This window comes from Lissotriton helveticus, chromosome 3_1 (genome assembly GCF_964261635.1).
Source record: "Lissotriton helveticus chromosome 3_1, aLisHel1.1, whole genome shotgun sequence".
Classification (NCBI taxonomy): Eukaryota; Metazoa; Chordata; class Amphibia; order Caudata; family Salamandridae; genus Lissotriton; species Lissotriton helveticus.
Genome location: NC_136061.1, coordinates 1,500,456,939 through 1,500,476,722, shown reverse-complemented (window position 1 = coordinate 1,500,476,722; position 19,784 = coordinate 1,500,456,939).

Genomic DNA, 19,784 nt, shown 5'->3' with positions numbered 1-19,784 from the left:
GTGAAAACTGCAACAGCGATCGCAGTGGCGAACCGGCCGAAGTAGTGCCAGAACACCTAATAGAAAGCATAAGGCGATCTATACGCATGATTAAACAGGAAACATGCGTCCCTATGTATATTATTTAAGACTAGATTCACTTAAAATGTAGACCCCAGCGCTCGGCTGACGCCAGAACTGTTATAAAAGATTTGTGAGTCTATATCGGCACATACGCAATTGGCATGATACATTCTGACCAGGGTCCTGCTTTTAGCTCTCGAGCTTATAAGGAGGCCATGACCAGCATGGGCATTGCATTGCGGTACTCTTGTCCCTTCCATCCTGAGGGAAACGGGATTGTGGAAAGAAAAAAACGAGACATAAAGCAATCTATAACGGCGAGGGTATTAGGTACGGGTACTGGGTGGGTCCAACATTTAACAAGTGTCCAACGTAGCCTTAACAATCTGCCAAGAAATTCTCTAAAAGGTTTCAGTCCGTATGAACTATTGTTCGGGACTAGAATGCACATTCAGGACCTCGATAGTCAGACTTCAGTGGTAGAAGAAAAATGCTTTGATATCAAAGATCGTTTGGCTATTTTACAGGACTTAAATGAAACAAGAAAAGACCTGAGCAACGTAAAGCTAAAACAGCAGCCAACAGCCACTGAAGAAAAACCACCTGTCCCAGCAAGGCCTGTCTGGATTCCAAAGATTGGGGATCTGGTCAGAGAGAAGATCGCGGTGAAGAAGGAATTTGGGCCTTCTTACAGAAAAGCAGTACCTGTCTTAGCTGTCAACGGAACAAGATCAGTCGTACTACCGCCCCTTGCTGGTAAAAAGGAGAACCGAGTTGTATCCATCGACCTGGTAAAACCACAATCATGTGGCCGATAATAAGTAGTAGGCCCAGTGGACTCCCAAGAAATAGCAGAAGACCAAATCTTGCTATAATCCTAGAGGTTCAAACTGAGAGACTAATCATATTTGATAAACCTGCAGTGATTAAAAAGGGACAATGCAATAATGTCATGGAACTTGTGCCTCTTGAAGCCCAAATTGAAACAGTTCATCAAGAAACACCTGTCTACAACGATGTAGCCACAGACTATGCTAATGAAACAAAGAAAATTCCAAAAGCAAATAAAAATCCGGAAGCGATTCCAACAATTGATAGAACTGCATCTGGCTACTTCATCAATTTCTATGACTTTTGTGAGGATCCAAGCGAGCCTGAAGAACAGCCAACAACAAAAACTTTTAAAGACAAAGTAACAGAACTCTTTCATCAACTCAAAAAAACCTATCTGATTTCTCCATGGATTGAATTTTGGATTGTGTTAGGTGTACTTTTCCTCCTGCTTTGGCTCATCATGGTTCTTTGTTTGGGAAAATTCATTGAGGGAAAATACAGTACAATGGACACAGCAAGTCAGAACATCAACTTGGTCCTAAAGCCACACAAGTCATCTCACATCGAGAAAAGAGAACTATCATCCGTGAATGTCACAGCCAATCCAATACCCGGTGGGGTAGCTTGGGACAAAACAGATTACGATATTTATGGCCCGGTCGAGCTCTTGAAGTATCCACACCAGTTCAAGATTTCATTGAGTGACTTTGTAAAACCGAGCACATTCTCTGATGATTGGAACTTTGAAAGTATTAATGATATGATGTCAGATTTAGTAATGTCAGCAAAATTTACAGAACATGGTTACTTGCAGGGTTCATCTAATTATGAAGAAATGTACTGCTACAACCATTTTGCACATCACTATTTGCATAAATCTGCTCAACCTAGAAATGTTTTAAATTATAATCAGTGGGAACACTGTGCAACTCCACCAAAAGGCAGTTCAAAAACATTTTATGAGAAATTCCCATACTTTTTCAGGGTTTAACACAAGTGAAGCAGAAGTGTTTTATTTCAAAATGTTAAATAAGACAGGAATAAAAACAATGCTGACAAACACTAAATTAATCTATTCGGAAACATTTTATGAAAAAATGACACACTTAGTTTTGATTTTTGGAAAAATAATATTGAAACAAAAACCATCTGGGGTACCAAAGATTGGCAGGTCCAAGGTATAGAATCATTATTTAGAGCCTGCATGATCCCACAACAAATTATATTCTTGAATGATACCATTCAACAGACAACCTGTCTTGGCATAGCCAAAATTAAAGACTTGAACAAACCGTCTATACCAAAACCAACACCTGACAGTAATAGCACTACAGATGTTGAAATAGACGTATCCCATATTTTTAACCAAAACAGAACACATCCTGATTGGAAGAAATGGTTGATCTGGCCCACAGACACAAATAACTGTCAAAATAGATTCCTGAACAAAATACAGGGGTTCAAATTGACCAGGCCAGACCCTAGATACTCCCAGAGACAACATCCAGGGATAGTTACAACATACAGTGTAGGAAAACTCTGCCTCGAATGGCTACAGAAATCCACACTGGCAGAAATTAAGCAACACTTGACTTTACTTAAAGACGGTGCTGACTTGCGTGATTTCATAATGGGACCACGCAAACAGCGTCAAAAACGTTTCATAGCGGACGGTATATATGCAGCTTACAACGAAGCTTGGAAAGAAACGCAAATTGAAACAGCAGAAAAAATACGGGAAATTGACTGTATTAATTTGGAAAAATCACTTTCTGTTGTAGACAATGGGTTAATGACTCTGTCTTCCAGAATATATTCACTGGACAGCATTGTATCATCTGCAATAGATATAATAGAACAGGACTTGTTAATGTTACAACATGGTCAGTCCCAATTACGTTCTATTGTACAGCTTGGCTGGACGTTACAAAATCTGCGTTCAGGCTACGTGCCTTGGCGTTTAATCAACACAACATCATTATTCTCTATCTTTAACCTTACTGATACACAAATCAGCTTGGCACAGAAAGGAGCAGAATATACAATTCTGAGCATTGAAAAACTTGAGAGATTACCATTGACAATGTCAGAACGACCTGTCATTGAATGGATAATACACGGAATAATAACTGTTCCGAAAACAACTTTCAAATTTAAATTCTGTCAAGAATATATACCAGCAGGCCAGTATGAAAGGTTGGGTAAAGGGTACATTAAGTCATCATGGAAATTACCTTACACACACACATGTTTTAGTGAAAAGGAACCGAATGTATTTCTTAGTGGTAATAATTGTAAAAGATCACTAAGTGGTATACTTCTGTGTCAAGGTATTAACCTGCATGGGGCCTGTGAGGGGACTTCAAATAACCTTTCATGTCACCAGCTTGGCACACCAGCAACTCGAATAGAGCCATTCTTTAGACGGCTTTCTAACAGGAGCTATATTCTAATAGTGGACCACAGATGTTGTGGCATGGTGCCAGGAAAAGCTTATCTAGTTAGCGTTAGTTCCATGATCACTTGCTGTATGCAAGTATTGTTTCCAAACAGCACTCCAGACAGGGAGGAAAACATTTGGCCATTTTTGAATATCTCTTCTATTCGAATTGATACTTTAAGCAGAATGAAGTCTGTCCTTTTGCAGACAACTGTACCCTTGACGTCATCAAAAGAAACGTATGATCTGCAAGTCGCAAGGACAACGGCAGAGATACATAGCCTTTTATCAGCAAATTGCCCCCTACATTTCGCAGAAATGTTAAGCCAAATCCTAAATACGTCCGATACTGGCGGTATCCCACATATATTTAAGACAATTTTTTCGGGACTGTTAACACCCTTCACAACAGTTCTGGGCATTTTTCCTAATTTTGTCCATTCTGTCTTTGGCGGCCTACCACTCCTGTTGGGACTCGTAGCAGACATTTTATTTTTGATTCTTCTGCTTCGTTATGGCAAGCCAAAACGCAGACAAGACTCCAGCAACAATGGAAGAAACGATCCTAGCTATACGCTATCGGGACCGCATAACTAAAGTCCTTGGATTAGCCCGGCTAGGAGATCTGAATATGACCTGGTTTCTTTCATTCAGACCCATCTGGCAGAATTGTATCTTACCTGTGCTTCGATGTATGCTATGCGGAGAAGAATGCGTGTTGGACGTCTGTCTTACACTACAATCAGCAGTACCATTGGATACATATACTTTGCTAAATCCTGTAACGGCTCATGCATCGTGTTGTCCCCAGCGGTTACCAATCCTGATGACGGCATTCGTTGAGACTTCACCACTGCGATTAAAGGGTAGTGAAGTACGAGATGAGAGCAACATCACCCAGGTACGACCTTCTGTGAGCACTGCTGATCCTGTCATCGATGATAGCAATCATGCTCACGACTGCACAGTTGCGGCATTTTCCAACTTGGTCTAACTTTCACCTGAAGCGGTAAACCACTTTTTTGAAAGTCTGTCTGAAATGATGTTTTCCCCTGAACTAAAAGAATAACTTTTAAGCAAACTAGTACATAGCGTTCCCTGAACTCTGAATTCGGCCTTCGACTTTGATAAACAAAAGCTACTGAACATATTTGGAACTATATTTTTTCTCTCTCCCCTGAAAGCGAAATTATTTTTTTTCCCAATTCCAAAATATTTACCTTTTTTTGGCACATGTACTCTGCTTGAAGTAGAACTATTCTTAGAGAACAGAGCTTCTATTTTAGGAACTCTAAAGACAATATATCACGTCAGCCTCTAGCACATTTACAGCAACTGTATTTATATGTGATGGAATGGTCTCGACCCTTTTTTCTGTATTAAGAGCCATTTCATGTGTAAATTTCGCAAATCATTCATGCCGATATATATATGCATCCTTTTTAATGAATGATTACACTGCTTGAAAAGCGTACAGTACCTATAATCATTTTCATGTATTTCGCATACACCATTTCAAATGCAAAAATGTATTTTGGGGTGGGTTGGTATACACATGCACCTTTTATGTTTACTATTGCTTAAGTTTTAGTAATGATGGACATTAATTCGTGGAGTGGGTGTAGTGTTTCATCTAGGAAACCTGAATCGATATTCCTATTTTATGCCCTTGTCCGGTTATAATCAATAATATCCATACAACGGCATAATAATCATATCCATAATTCAGTCGTGGCACATGCTGTCACATTAAGCAAGGCTACTTCTCCGGCCCCCTAGTAAGCACACCGAGTTCTCTAAACAAAACCAAGCCTCCAGCAACCTGGGAAATCCCCCTTGCTTTTGTTTTGATTTCGTCCTAGAACTCCTGTAAAGCACTGTAAGAACGGCCAGTTCTTAGTGACATCTTTATTGACGTCTTATGTCCAACCTTACGTCAAATCCAGGCACCTTTCAGGTATAAATATACCAACGTTGCCTTAAGCAAACACACGGTGGTGATTCTGGAGCAGAGCAGCTGTCTACTTGCCTGAAAGCCCAGCTGATGCGAGAGCCCACGGACGCTGCCCCTCCTCTTTGACGCGCTGAGAAAGACGCTGTCTTTTCTCCTGCCGAGAAATCCAGCTCTGGCGTTTCCAGCCTACCCTTGCGGGTTGCTGGGATATTGAGTCCTGAGAGAGAGATACCAGACCTCCTGCTTTCTATTACCCAGGTACGGAACTGACTAAACCCTTAAAGAGAATTCTTGAGTCAGATTCTTGGCAAAACAAACTTAACTTAAACTGCTACTTCCTTACTCCTTCCCACCTATTAGGCTTAGGTCAGGTACACCAGGGTAGGCGTATTTAGAAGCACCAGTTGAGTACGATTAGTCAATGTATATATGTATGTATATATTTTATCTATTTTAAAGTATCATATGGCTAAGAAACCATATCAATGCTTTTACAGTATTATTTTATAATCCTCCTTTTACTGTACGCACTTTACTTTACCATGAGCATTACAATCGTGGCAATTCATTTCTCTTGTATGAGGAAGAAGACTGCTCAATAAATAACACCTTTTTATTGAAAACGCCCGTCTCTCTTTTCTCTGCATTCTGGTGAAACTAAGTACGCACATTTGACTGAGTAAAATAGCTGTCTTTTGTTTTCACACGACTCTAGAGATATACTCCTATTCTGGGAGAGCAAAGTTGTCATGTTTTATGGTTGTCAGAAGCTAATCCCTTCTTGTCTATCCAGGGAGGTTAAATTCCTCCTCGTTTATTCGAGAAAGTTTCTAGTGACCTCTGAGCTAGCTGGCAAACCTTAAGTCTAATATAGTCAGTAGAGACCTAGATAACCTCAGTCCTACGTCTACACTGCTGAATATATTATTCCAATGCGCAGAGCCTATTGGGAATATAGGAACTACACTACACTGTCCTGTAGTACATTTTATGTTAAAAAAAACATGTTATTTTGGCTATCTGGTAAATCGGGCTACTACCCAGACACAGGCTTTGAGCCCTGTACTTTATCACAGGAGGCCTGTCTTCATTCTCCCCAGAGCACCAGGTCCACATGTACAGAGAGATGTGAACACTCTATAGGAAGTGTTGTTAAAGTCGGGTAAACGCTTTGGGCCATGTAAAGCTCATCTTCAACTTCCTGCTCCACCATTGGGTACACAGTGATTTGTATGTGAAATATACAGCTTCTGTCAAGTGCCGACAAACAGCGTGAAAGTAAAAAAAAATTTGTGTGGAAAGAAGTTGCTTGGGCTGATAAGGTGGGGCAGACTTGTGAATTGTTTGCATTTTGAAAGGATTAGCGTGCCGGCGAATTCAAGATATGTTATATTGTATTTGATAAACTGGAATGGATGGGTTTGATTTCGCGACTTTTGACGAAAATGATAGGCTTGCTGTCCTTGTCTGTGTGGAAAAATGTTTGCCATCGTTTGTGGCAACTTTAAAATAAAAGTTTTAAAATATATTGGTACCCGTGTTTGCATCTCCATTAATCTTCAGCTCTCACCCACACGCAAACGGAGCACCAACGCAATCTTTTAACATACTTGCAAAGCGCCTGTGTCTTGTTTTCGTCTGTCGGATTCCTTCTGACAGTGGTGAGTTTTTAGATACCAAGACAGTAGCCTCCATACTCCACCTTCATTTTGAATTTTTTAGTCGCTGTTTAGGTTGTCTTTTTGATGTGTGACGCTTTGTCACAGTTGAGGTTGTGTCACAAGGTCAGCTCAGTGATGGGCACTTGCAAAGCTAGTATCTTGATTGCTTAAATGTGCAGTTAAGCCAGAACACGTAGAGACATGAGGTGGAGTCAAGACCAGGCATCTTTGGGATTCCATACCCTGATAATCGGCGGCGACGCTGAAGCGCTTCTAAAAACAATGGACTGCTGCACCATTTGATTTTTACTTCATCATTTCTTTTTGTACTTACAAATTAAGCAGTCAATAGGTTGGTGGAGCATGGGAATCAAAATAATGAAGTCCATTTTTTTATCCATTTTAGTAGTTTAGTATTTGTTACTTGTCAATCATTTGGGGTTGCCTGATTTATTTTGGGATCGTTCTGAAGAGCTCAATTCATGGGCTGAAAATTTGTTCCGCTCGTAGAATTTGCGGATTTTCCGCGATTTCGCGATCCGCAAATCTCGCAAAATCGCGGTAAAATCCGCAAATCAGCGGGGGCGAATTTTCAGCCAAGGACTTACAGGGTTACAGCAGCAGGTGCAAAATTTGAAGCTAATTTTTTGTAACCTTTTACTAAAGGGTTACAAAGAAATTAACTTCAACTTGGGCACCTGCTGCTGTAAGCATGTAAGCGCTTCCTGGCGCCTTGTGGCCTACTTGCAACTATTCTCTGACCCTGCTCTGACCCTTGAAGCAGGGTCAGAGAATAGTTACAAGTAGGCAATGTGGCGCCTGTCACGAAAACTAAACCTCAACAGGAAGCACTGACAGATATAAAAACAAGCATTTGCAATGCAATAGGTCTCGCATTACGAAAGTTTGAGCTATTGGTCTTATAAATGACAATTTTTTTTATTTATGTGTTGGTTTTGAAAATAGCTAAATTAATAGTTTTATCATTTACAATGCCAATAGTTATAACTTTCGCAAATGTGACACCTATAGCATTTGTAATGCAACATGTTTTGTATTTACGTGACTCAGTTGTATTGATATTACAAATTACAATGGCTTTTAATTTTTTTAAATAATTAATACTTACATAAAAGTGTTTTTAATTTATGATGGCAATAGCTTATACTTTTGTAAATAACTTTTGTGAAGATTATGTTCAGTGTATTTTATTGTGACGAAAATCCAAGAACAGAAGTGAAATATTAACATCTTTTTGTGACATTTGTAATAAAGTTTGAAACATTGAGAGAACATATTTGAACCAGTTGTTGTTGAATGGTTGCGCAGATTGATGCTGAGGTGGCGCTGAGTGGTGCTGTGGTGGTGCTGAGTGGTGCTGTGGTGATGCTGAGTGGTGCTGTGGTGGTGCTGAGTGATACTGGGATGGTGCTGAGTGATGCTGGGTGGTGCTGAGTGGTGCTGTGGTGGTGCTGAGTGATGCTGTGGTGGTGCTGAGTGATGCTGTGGTGGTGCTGAGTGGTGCTGTGGTGGTGCTGAGTGATAATGTGGTGGTGCTGAGGGATGCTGTGGTGGTGCTGAGTGATGCTGTGGTGGCACTGAGTGGTGCTGTGGTAGTGCTGATTGGTGCTGTGCTGATGCTGAGTGATGCTGTGGTGGTGCTGAGTGATGCTGTGGTGGCGCTGAGTGATGCTGTGGTGGCGCTGAGTGGTGCTGTGGTGGTGCTGAGTGGTGCTGAGTGATGCTGTGGTGGTGCTGAGTGGTGCTGTGGTGGTGCTGAGTGATGCTGTGGTGGTGCTGAGTCATGCTCTGGTGGTGCTGAGTGGTGCTGTGGTGGTGCTGAGTGATAATGTGGTGGTGCTGAGTGATGGTGTGGTGGTGCTGAGTGATGCTGTAGTGGCACTGAGTGGTGCTGTGGTGGTGCTGAGTGGTGCTGTGGTGGTGCTGAGTGATGCTGTGGTGGTGCTGAGTGGTGCTGTGGTGGTGCTGAGTGATAATGTGGTGTTGCTGAGTGATAATGTGGTGGTGCTGAGTGATGCTGGGGTAGCGCTGAGTGATGATGTGGTGATGCAGAGGGCAGAAAGGCACAAAAAGCAGTCTAACAAAGGGCAGAAGGGCAGAAAAACGAGTCTAACAGAGGGCAGAAGGGCACAAAAAAACAGTCTAACAGAGGACTGAAGGGCAGAAAAACAAGGGAAAAACGAGTCTAACAGAGGGCAGAAGGGCACAAAAAACGAGTCTAACGGGGCAGAAAGGCACAAAAACGAGTCTAACAGAGGGCAGAAGGGCACAAAAAATGAGTCTAACAGCGGGCAGCAGGGCACAAAAACAAGGGAAAAACAGAGGGCAGATGGGCGCAAAAAACAAGACTAACAGAGGGCAGAAGGGCAGAAAAACAAGGGAAAAATGAGTCTAACCGAGGGGACAAGGGCACAAAAAACTAGTCTAACAGGGGGCAGAAGGGCAGAAAAACAAGGGAAAAACGAGTCTAACAGAGGGCAGAAGGGCAGAAAAACAAGGGAAAAGCGAGTCTAACAGAGGGCAGAAGGGCACAAAAAAACGAGTCTAACAGGGGGCAGAATGAATCCCGCCCTGCGTGTTTGTCCACGAAGATGCCACCTTTTTGTGCAATACCTCTACTCAACTGGAGTACTTTCTACTGTCTAATCAGTAAGTGCTCCCTCGTTGGCTAAATGTATAGGGGCAGATTTACAATAACTGGCGCATCCCCAGGGCTGCCCTAGTTATTGTGCGCCGCAGCTCCGCCAACCATGTGGCAAAATCGGCACAGATGCGTCACGCATCTGTGCGGTAAAAGCAGCACATTGCTGGAGCTGCGTCGCGCTTGCGACGCAGCTCCAGCAATGCTCTGGGGGGCCCTATCCCCCCAATGCTGCATCAAGCCTTGAGCCTGCTTCAAGCAGGCGCAGGGTTTTGACGCAGCATTGGCCTAAAAGTGACTGAGTGAAATCTTGTAGCTTTCACTCAGCCACTTTTAGGGGGTGTTCCTGCGCAGGAACGCCCTCCCCTGCGCCGGAACGCCTCCTGATGGCGCAGGGCTTTATAACGTGACGCATCTCTCAGATGCGTCACGTTGTTAATACCCAGCACCATGGTGCATCTTTTGTGCTGCCGCTGCGTCACAAAAGTTCTCGGTAGAGGGTGGCAGTGGTGAACCAGAGGGTGGCAGTGATGAACCAGAGGGTGACAGTGATGAACCAGAGGGTGGCAGGGGTGAACCAGAGGGTGACAGTGCTGAACCAAAGGGTGGCAGTGCTGAACCAGAGGGTGGCAGGGGTGAACCAGAGGATGGCAGGGGTGAACCAGAGGGTGGCAGTGATGAACCAGATGGTGGCAGGGGTGAACCAGAGGGTGGCAGTGGTGAACCAGAGGGTGGCATGGGTGAACCATAGGGTGGCAGTGGTGAACCAGAGAGTGGCAGTGGTGAACCAGAGGGTGGCAGTGCTGAACCAGAGGGTGACAGTGGTTAACCAGAGGGTGGCAGTGGTGAGCCAGAGGTGCTGTGATGAACCAGAAGGTGGCAGTCGTGAACCAGAGGGTGGCAGTGGTGAACCAGAGGGTGACAGTGCTGAACCAGAGGGTGGCAGGGGTGAACCAGAGGGTGCTGTGATGAACCAGAGGGTGGCAGTGATGAACCAGAGGGTGGCAGGGGTGAACCAGAGGGTGACAGTGCTGAACCAGAGGGTGGCAGGGGTGAACCAGAGAGTGGCAGTGCTGAACCAGAGGGTGGCAGTGGTGAACCAGAGGGTGGCAGGGGTGAACCAGAGGGTGGCAGGGGTGAACCAGAGGGTGGCAGTGATGAACCAGAGGGTGGCAGTGGTGAACCAGAGGGTGCTGTGCCCATACACGACCGCATGGGTAACTTCGCCATGCAAGCGGCCCGCAAACACGCAAAAAGCCCTGCGAACACGCAAAAAAAACCCGAACACGCAAAAACCCCCGCGAACGCGCACAAAAACAAAAATCCGCAAATTCGCATGAATTCGCGGATTTTGCGGATTGCGAATTCGATTTCGCACGAATTCGCAGAACGCGAATTCGCAAATTTCGCCCATGCTTAGTTATTTGGGATAGTTATATGTTAACACACTGAGTTCGTGAAGGCAAAGAATGAAACCAACACAAGTCTACAATAGCCTACAATAGCCTAACCATTGACACAATGTAGTCAGTTGCTACTTCATGATTCATTATGTTTTTTTTTCAAATATACTAATTAGGTTGTACTTGGAAATCTTCTTGTATGGGGGTTATGAATAGTCGACAGGGGGTCTCGGATCTTGGCATTGGGATTCTCCAATAAATGTGTGTGTGTGTGTGTGGCACAGGGGGCCATTAAAGACAACTTGTTTGACCTCCTCTCCCCCCGTGTGCAACTCTAGTGCGCTGATCAACTTCTGAAATGTCCTTTTCTTTCCACAGGATGTCACTAAACTGAGAGGCTGACCCATCTCAACAGTGATAGGACCCATTTTAATCCTTTTTTTTGTTTTAAATATTTTTATTTGATTTCCCCCCCCCATTTTCATTGTACAGAACACAGCGAAAGTACATTGTATTTTAACATGCATGATTTGTCACAAATCATAAGAAAAGCCAAAGAAAGGAAAATTTTTATACACAAGGTTCAAACATAGAGAGGAAAAAATATACATGAAAACAACTCACGGTATGCATTTATAAGTAAACAGAGGTTTATCACAGGTAATTTCCAAGTCTAACCTGGATCTCTCTCTCTCCACTCCTGAATATGATGCCAGATCTAATTTCCAAGTTTCTTGCCTTTTCTACCCCTTCTTGCATAGATCGCCTTCTCCATGTTAAAGGCAGCCAATAATTTCCTTAGCCATTGATGAAAAGTGGGGGGAAGTCGATCCAGCCATGCTGTAGCCATACAGAGTCTTAAAACGGCCATAGCCACAATAATAAAATACTGATAATTAGTCTTATCAAGACTGATGTCTGTTCCTAAAAGTATAAGTGAAGGAGTTAAGTTAATTTCTATTGTTAGAAATCTTTTAAGGAATATTTCAATTTCATCTTGGGTTGATTTTAAGTGTGGACAGGTAGCTAACATGTGCACTAAATCAGCCTGAGTACTATCGCATCTCGGACATGTAGTACCCGCTGTTGCTCCCCACTGTGCCAACCTAGATGGGGTATAGTATAGGAAATACAGCGTTTTAAAATGCTGTGCCTGAAGTGATGCTGTGCATAATAATTTCTGCCCTAGTTCCAGAGATCTATGGAAACTTTCCTTCTCTATACCTACTTTTTGTACCCATTTATCTTCAAATTTTCCCAGGTCATCTGCTTGATGCTCTATTAGTTTGGAATAGAATCTTTTAATTGTGCAATCTACACCAGCCTGTATAGTATCCAGAATTGAGTTTGATGCAAATCCCACCGGCCGTCCAGTTTTAGTCAAAATAAAACTTCTGATTTGCAAGTATTTAAAATAATGTCTGTTGTCTAGCCCATATACTGCTTGTAAATTATTGAACTGCATCAGCCCATTTGCTCCCATCAGGTCACCCAGTCTGTTGATCCCATGTTTTCCCCATTCCGAGAACACTGCCCCTGAGAATATATCCCCAGGAAAGCCAGGGTTATTATTCAACCTTGTATAAGCATTATATTTGCCTAAGCCAAATTTTTTCGAAAAAGAAAACCAGATCTTATATGCTGCCATAAACGTTTTGAATTTAACTCTCTTAAAATAACTATACTCTGTATATTTCAACAAACAGTTTTCCGCATGATCCCCCAGTACTAATGAGCAAATTGCTAGCGTCCCTAACTCAGAGTAGCCTTCACTCTCTGCTCCCCCAAGCAAACATGTCATGTATTGAAGGCAGGCTGCCCAGTAATAGAATTTTAGATCCGGTAAGGCCCACCCCCCTCGTGCCCTCTGTAGTGCCATATATCTAAGCGCCCTTCGAGTCTTCCCGTGTGCCCAGATAAAACGGTTTATCATATGTTCCAAAAGTTTAAACCATTTCCCTTCAAATAATAGAGGTATAGTCCTAAATAAATATAAAAACTTTGGGAGACAAATCATTTTGACTATGTTAGTCCTGCCTACTATTGAAAAATGTATGTTGTTAAGTCTATCTAAATCCTTCTTAGCTTTATTTATTATTGGTGATATATTTAATTCCACAAGATTGTCCAGGTCCGGGGTTATTATTACCCCTAAATAAACTCCGCTGTGGACCACCCAGGAGTCAGTACAATCTATCTTGTTGTTTTTAATAATTTGTGTTTTTGCAGTGTTAAGTGCATAACCAGACACTTCACCAAATACTTGTACTTCTAGCTCGACCAACTCTATAGCCTCAGTGGGACTAGATGTTACAATTGCCACATCATCAGCGTAGGCCAATATTTTGCAGGGGCCCCGGCCGGTCTCAACTGGGGAAATATTATCGTTTAGTTCTATACGCCTTATGTATGGGTCCATATAAAGGGCGAATAAAAGCGGGGAGCAGGGACACCCCTGTCGTGTACCCCTCTTTATCTGGAAAGATGATGTAAACACCCCATTTACTTTTATACGAGCGGTTGGTTCTGCGTACAGTATCTGCAAGGCCTTCACCGTTCCCTCCCCCAATCCTACCCTTCTCAGAATAAACCATAGAAAGTCCCAGGAGACCCGGTCGAAAGCTTTTTCAGCATCCAGTAACATTACTGCGAGCGGGTCTCCTGTGACTGCTGCGAAATCAAACAAAGTGATAACCTTTCGTGTATGGTGCGTAGTGCCCCTCCCTGGTATAAACCCGTGCTGGTTAATACTAACCAAAGTTTCGATTACTTTTGCAATTCTCAGTGCAAGTATTTTTGAATATACTTTTGTGTCTGTATTCATTAAAGTTATTGGCCTATGTCTGCCCCCGCCCAGCTGTTTGGAGCTGATATTCCTGTCTGTGCTTGTTGCATTGTAGTAATGAAATCCTTTTTAATTATATCCCAAAATATTTTATAGAATTCGAGCGGGATTTGATCAGGTCCTGCAGCCTTCCCTGATGGGAGGCTAATTAGGGCATTCAATACTTCTTCTGGTGTAAACAAAGCCTCTAGTGTATTAGTCTGCTCGTCTGCTAACGTAGCTACTGGTATATTATGCAGGTAATTACTTATTTTGGTGATATCAGTCAGGCACTCTTGATCATACAAAGAGGTATAAGAGTTTCTAAAGACTTCTTGAATCCCTTCGGAGTCTGTAACTGTTTTTCCTGCATCATCCTGTATCTCTCTTATTTGCCCTATAGAGACGTTCTGTCTTGTGCGGATGGCGAGCGTACGGCCAACGGATTCATTAAATTCATAACATCTTTCTCTGTATGCTAAATATATTTTTGCTGCCTTGTTAGCTATATCCTCCTCAGCTGCCATCCTTGCTTTTGCTATCCTAATCAATTCTTGATCTAATGGGGCTCCTCTAAGCACACTCTGAGTTAGTTCCTCCTCTGCGTCTATCAGTGCTTGAGCCAGCACAGCCTCCCTTTGCCTATCCTCCTTCCGGCTTGCTGCACTAAAGCTTATTGTCTCCCCTCGTATGCCTGCCTTAAAAGAATCCCACATATTCCCTGCTGCTGCCGTACTACCTCTATTTATATCTAGAAAACTCCTGATCCACTCTCTCATATGCAAAATATAGGCATCATCCTTTAGTAGCCCTCTCTCAAATGTCCAAGTTCGGGCCGCATCGGTATTTACCCCGATATTTAGTGTTAGAATCAGGGGGTTGTGATCGGATATTATCCGTGGTAGTCTTTCAATTTTAGTTTTGGGTTGCAAGGAATATGAGATGAAAAAATAATCTAGCCTAGCACAGACTTTATGTGGGGCTGAGTAGTAAGTGAAGCCCAGTTCAGCAGGTTTTAGAGCCCCCCATACATCTACTAGCACGTTGTTCCTTGTGAGATTATACAATGAGCGCCAAACTCTCTTTTTCCTAACGTGATAGCCCCCACTGGAAGTCAAACCCAATCCACCTGCCCCATTGATATTAAAATCCCCAGCCAGAATTACAGTAGAGGACCAAGTAGCCAATTCCAAATCCAAGAAGTCCAGAATATCCGGATCATCTTCCGTTGATCCATACAGACAACCTACAGAAATCCAGCTTCCATTCACTTTACACTCAATTAGAACCCATCTCCCCCATTGGTCTTCAAGCTTTCTCCTTACTAGAGTATCCCTACGTTTTGCTAATATTGCCACTCCTCTATTCTTAGCTCCTTGCTTAGAATACGCTAGTACAGTAAATCCCAATTGATCTAACAGATAACCTTGCCCCCCTTCTACGTGGGTCTCCTGCAGACACACCAAATCCATGTTTAGAGATCTCAACCAGGTTGCAACCCTCTGTCTTTTAGTACGATCATTTAGACCACAAACATTGACCGTAATTACACGTATACTCATTAGTGCACATCAAAAAAAATTCCCATCAAACTTATGTCAGTAATCTACAGTTTTTCAGCATTTGAATTCTTCCAATTAGCCACAACAAATGTTCCCCTACTACCCTGCATGCGTGACTCACAAAAAAACAATGTGTTCTGTATCCCTCATCCACCTCCTCCCCCCCCTTCCTCCCTCCCGCCCCTCCCTTACGGGCAAATAGGTCAGTCCTGACCTATACGTGACAGCTGTAGCCCCAGGTGCCACCCGCCCCTCCCGCTCCTATTCACAAAATCCATGTCTCTGATCTACCCACCGCTGCCGCTACTGCTAATCCTTTATTATATCTATGCATTATTTCCCCCCCCCCCCCCCCCGAAGCTTGGAGACCACCATCATGGTCTTTGATCCTTCTTTCCTCTCTTTCACCTCATTCAAATATGCCTGCGCTTTAATTTCTGAAAAGAAGATCTTAACCTGCCCTTTATCTATAACTTTGAGGCGACAGGGAAACATTAAGTAGGCCTCACAGCCAGCATTTTGAAAGGGAGTAATCATTTGTCTCATGCGCCATCGCCTTTCCACCGTTGCGTGGCAGAGGTCTGGCCGAGCAAAAAACGTCGTGCCATTATAAGATCGTCTGGCCTCAGGTTTGGCTTTGTCTATAATTTCCTGTCTTAATAGAAAATTTCTTACGTAGATCAGGATCGCTCTTGGTTTGTCTGCTGTCTGCTCCTTTCTTTGCACCATAGGGAACCTGTGAGCCCTTTGGACATCGTTGTCCCAATTCCAAGAGGACAGCTCTGGAAAAGCCCCCTTAAGTAGGGTAACAACAAATGTTCGTACATCCTGCCCCTCTTTTCCTTCCGCGACCCCAAGGAGCCTAACATTATTGCTTCGCTGTCTGTTTTCATAATCCTCTAGTTTCCAATGAATGTCCGTTGCCATCCTTTCTTGTTCATTTTTTAACTCATTCCATTTCCCAACATCTTCCTCTAGTCTCTCAGTTCTTGCTTCTACTTCTGTCACTCTCGCTTCCATATCTGCGTAGAGCTTATTCACCTTGCGAAGTGAGCCCTGAATCTTTTGGTTGGCCTGCTTCGCCCTCCGAAACTCACTTCTAGCCTCCCCTGCATTTGCTTTAAGGTAGCATAAAGCATATCCATAGTGGTTGTTTGCCCAGGGTTATCATTCAGGGTTTGCGGTGTGATAGTGCCTCCTTCTTGATACATTTGGGAAGTCGCTGAATAGTCCCAGTCTAACTTTTTAGAGACTTCTACCTGTTTTGGACTCATATTGCTTTTTGTCCGATTGTGCGATCTACTCTTGAGGCTTTTCAGTGGTTTAGCCCTCCGTTTTGTGGAGACCTTATAGGCTGATGCAGTTTCTTGGGATGACGCAGGTGAATCTGTTCTCCCCTCAGCTTCTGAAGTATCAGACTGGCTTTCCGATACAGAGCCAGATGGTGTGCTTTCATCACTCTCCTCCTCCCCCTCTTCATCGTTAACAGAGTAAAAGCAATCATCACTAGGAGAGCCTGGATCGGGGAGTCTACCTCTAGGCTGCCCTCTATGTTCTCTGGATAGGGGTTCTGGACCACCACTGCCCTCGATTCCGACAGTGACAGGGACAGAGTAGTTATCCCGCAGGCATACTATCTGCGCATTAGGCTCCGAGTCCTTCGGGCAGACCTCACTACTCCTTAATTGTCCTATTATAGCCTCCAGATCTGGCAGATTACATTGTTCATCAGTGTGCACAACACCAGCCTTGCATATGGAAGTGGGAGGAGTACGATTATCAATATCTAACAGTGATTCTCCACTATCAACAGTCTCAACAGCAGTTTTATGCCCAATCAGTAATAACTCAGGTATCTCGCTAACCGCGCTCTCCTTACCGCATTCAGGGTCCATACAGTTTGTTTGTGTAGCCTGTTACTGCGGGTCCACAACGCCATGGTCGGCAGTGATCCCATCGTCCACGCTAGCCGCTGCCGTCTGCTGTGCTGCCGTCTGTTGCGCAGTGCCTGCGGCTGCAGGGAGAGGTGCTGATGCTCCCTGGCTCTCTGGGATCTGCCCGTCATTTTGGATGGCTGCGGCGTTCTCTACCGCTCCCATCATACCATCACGCAGCTCTAGGCTCGGCACCTCCGTCTCTGCTGGATCTCCCGCGCTGCCATCTATTCCCCGAGCTGCAGGTGAGGGATTGGTTACAGAGCCTGGCATCTGGTTCGCAAATCATTCATGCAGGGTGGGCTGCCGTAAATTTGCTTCTTTACTGGAAACCTCAGTAGCCTGTTTTTTAGAGACTTTTTTAATTACTGCAGGCTTCTTTTCCTTTTCCTTCGACGTCGTGCTTCTCTCCGGAGGAGCAATTTCTGCATTCTCCGTGTTTTCCATATTCTCATGCCTTCTGTTTCTTCGTATTTGAGCTGCTGACTTTGGTTTTGTCGACATTGTGACTGGGATCAGAGCTGTACCTGGGTCACTACAAAAGATTTTATCCGCTTCTTTTCCCCTTTCCTTCTGGGGTTTCTGACGCCGAGGTATCAGCACTTGCTTTTCCACTCCGTTTAACCCCCAGCGTGGAGGACCAGTTTTCAGCGTTTTTGCCCGGAGATAAAGGTGCGGTAGTCGTGATGCACTTCTTGCTAACCAGTGAATGAAGCGGCGGATTAGATCAAATGTGTGAGGCATACTCCTGCATTCAGGCTCTCCATTTGGCTCCTTTTCTCCCCTTTAGCAGCAGCAACGAGCGGTGGTACTCAGAGGCAGCGCATACAACTTCAGCATAGTAGGAGCAGGAAGGGAGGCGACTGCTCCCTACGGCCTGTCAGCGGCCATCTTGCCCCTCGACGGATCAGACTTCTGCTTTTTCCCGGACCCATTTTAATCCTAACCTTTATTAAATCTGTTTTATGTTCTTTCCCCTCTTTTACCTTAGATAGTGAGGTGCCCCCTCACCTATCCCTATCTTAGTTAAGGCAACACCTAGCTTATCCATAGAGGTTACCCAACACTGGAGTAACCCCACAATGGCCAGCAGGGTCAGGGGGCTAACTTGCTTTTGGCTATGGGGTCCCAAGCAAAGAACAGTGCTGCCATGAAGGCTGCTGACAGCTGTCAGTGTCCAAAACCACACCCTGAGCGCTCCACTGACAAGTGGCTGAGCTGCTTCCGGGGCAACTGTGGGTTCGTAGTACCCCTCTTGCTGTCTAGAGTGGGGTGCTACCAAAACGTTTTTGTGGGTTTTTTTGTTGCATGCTTTTTATTGGCATTTTTATAACTTTCATCTGCTTTGCTTATTAAATTATATTTTATAATATTTAGCTTATCATTTTAAGGCTAGTTTCTGTACTTTTAGTTTTGAGCTGAGTCTACCTCCAGTCAAGGAGAGGGTGTGGTAAAGTAAATTAGGACCTGCTCTGAGTCTCCCTTGTGGTTTCATGTTTTAGCTTAACGTCCTTTTCTAATGGTGACTTTTTACATGTTTGACACATACACGATAATGTACTGAGAAGCTATTATACATGCAGATTTTTTTTAGTAGGTATTGCTATCATGTTGTTTGTACACTCTGCCAAGGCTAGGCACATAGAATGTGATACCCTTACATTTGGTTGTCCGTTTGGAGACAGTCCTAGGGCTCCAGACAAACCATCACATCATTTCTGCACCTTTGGCACAGTGGGATTGTAACAATGCTTTTATTATTTAAACAGCCTTTCTGCTACATTCGTCAGAGGAGCAGTCCTGCAGGGAATGTCCTGAAACTAGGTGCACTGTAAATGAGATGCAACCAGCGATGATGTGAACCTTTATCTTGCAAAGGATAGTAGCCAGTTTTCCTTTAGGTCAGCTTCCTGGCACAACATACCCAGGTTTGGGGGGTTAGGCTATCCCAATGGATCTAGCAGAGGGTACGCCCACTATGCCCTCGGTAGTATAGGTAGTATTGGATAGGAGTATAATCACAAAGTAATGTTATCATGGTTCAATTGTTTATCTTTTAACCATTCTTGTAATGCTGGTTACAATGCTCTGTTTCATCTGTATAATAATCGCAGCTCATGCTTTCTATACAAGAATACGATTGTGTCAATAAATGTTTGAAAAGCCATATTTGTATCTTTCTTGTGTTTACCATGGGCATTGAAAACAAAAGATGAAAGTGTAGATCTGTTTTCAGGATTTCCTTGGGGAATGAGTGGTCATGTTCTGGGTTGCTGATACCATCTTGTACAGTATTAAGGTTAGGGGTTCAGATAAGGTACTGTGAGCTAGCTAGGAATTGAGCCAACATTTTCTGATGATGTGTGAACTCAGTCCCCTTATTCTGAAGTGTATGTTGTCCAGATACACAGTCCTACTTAATTCGTAGGAACCGAATAACAACTAGG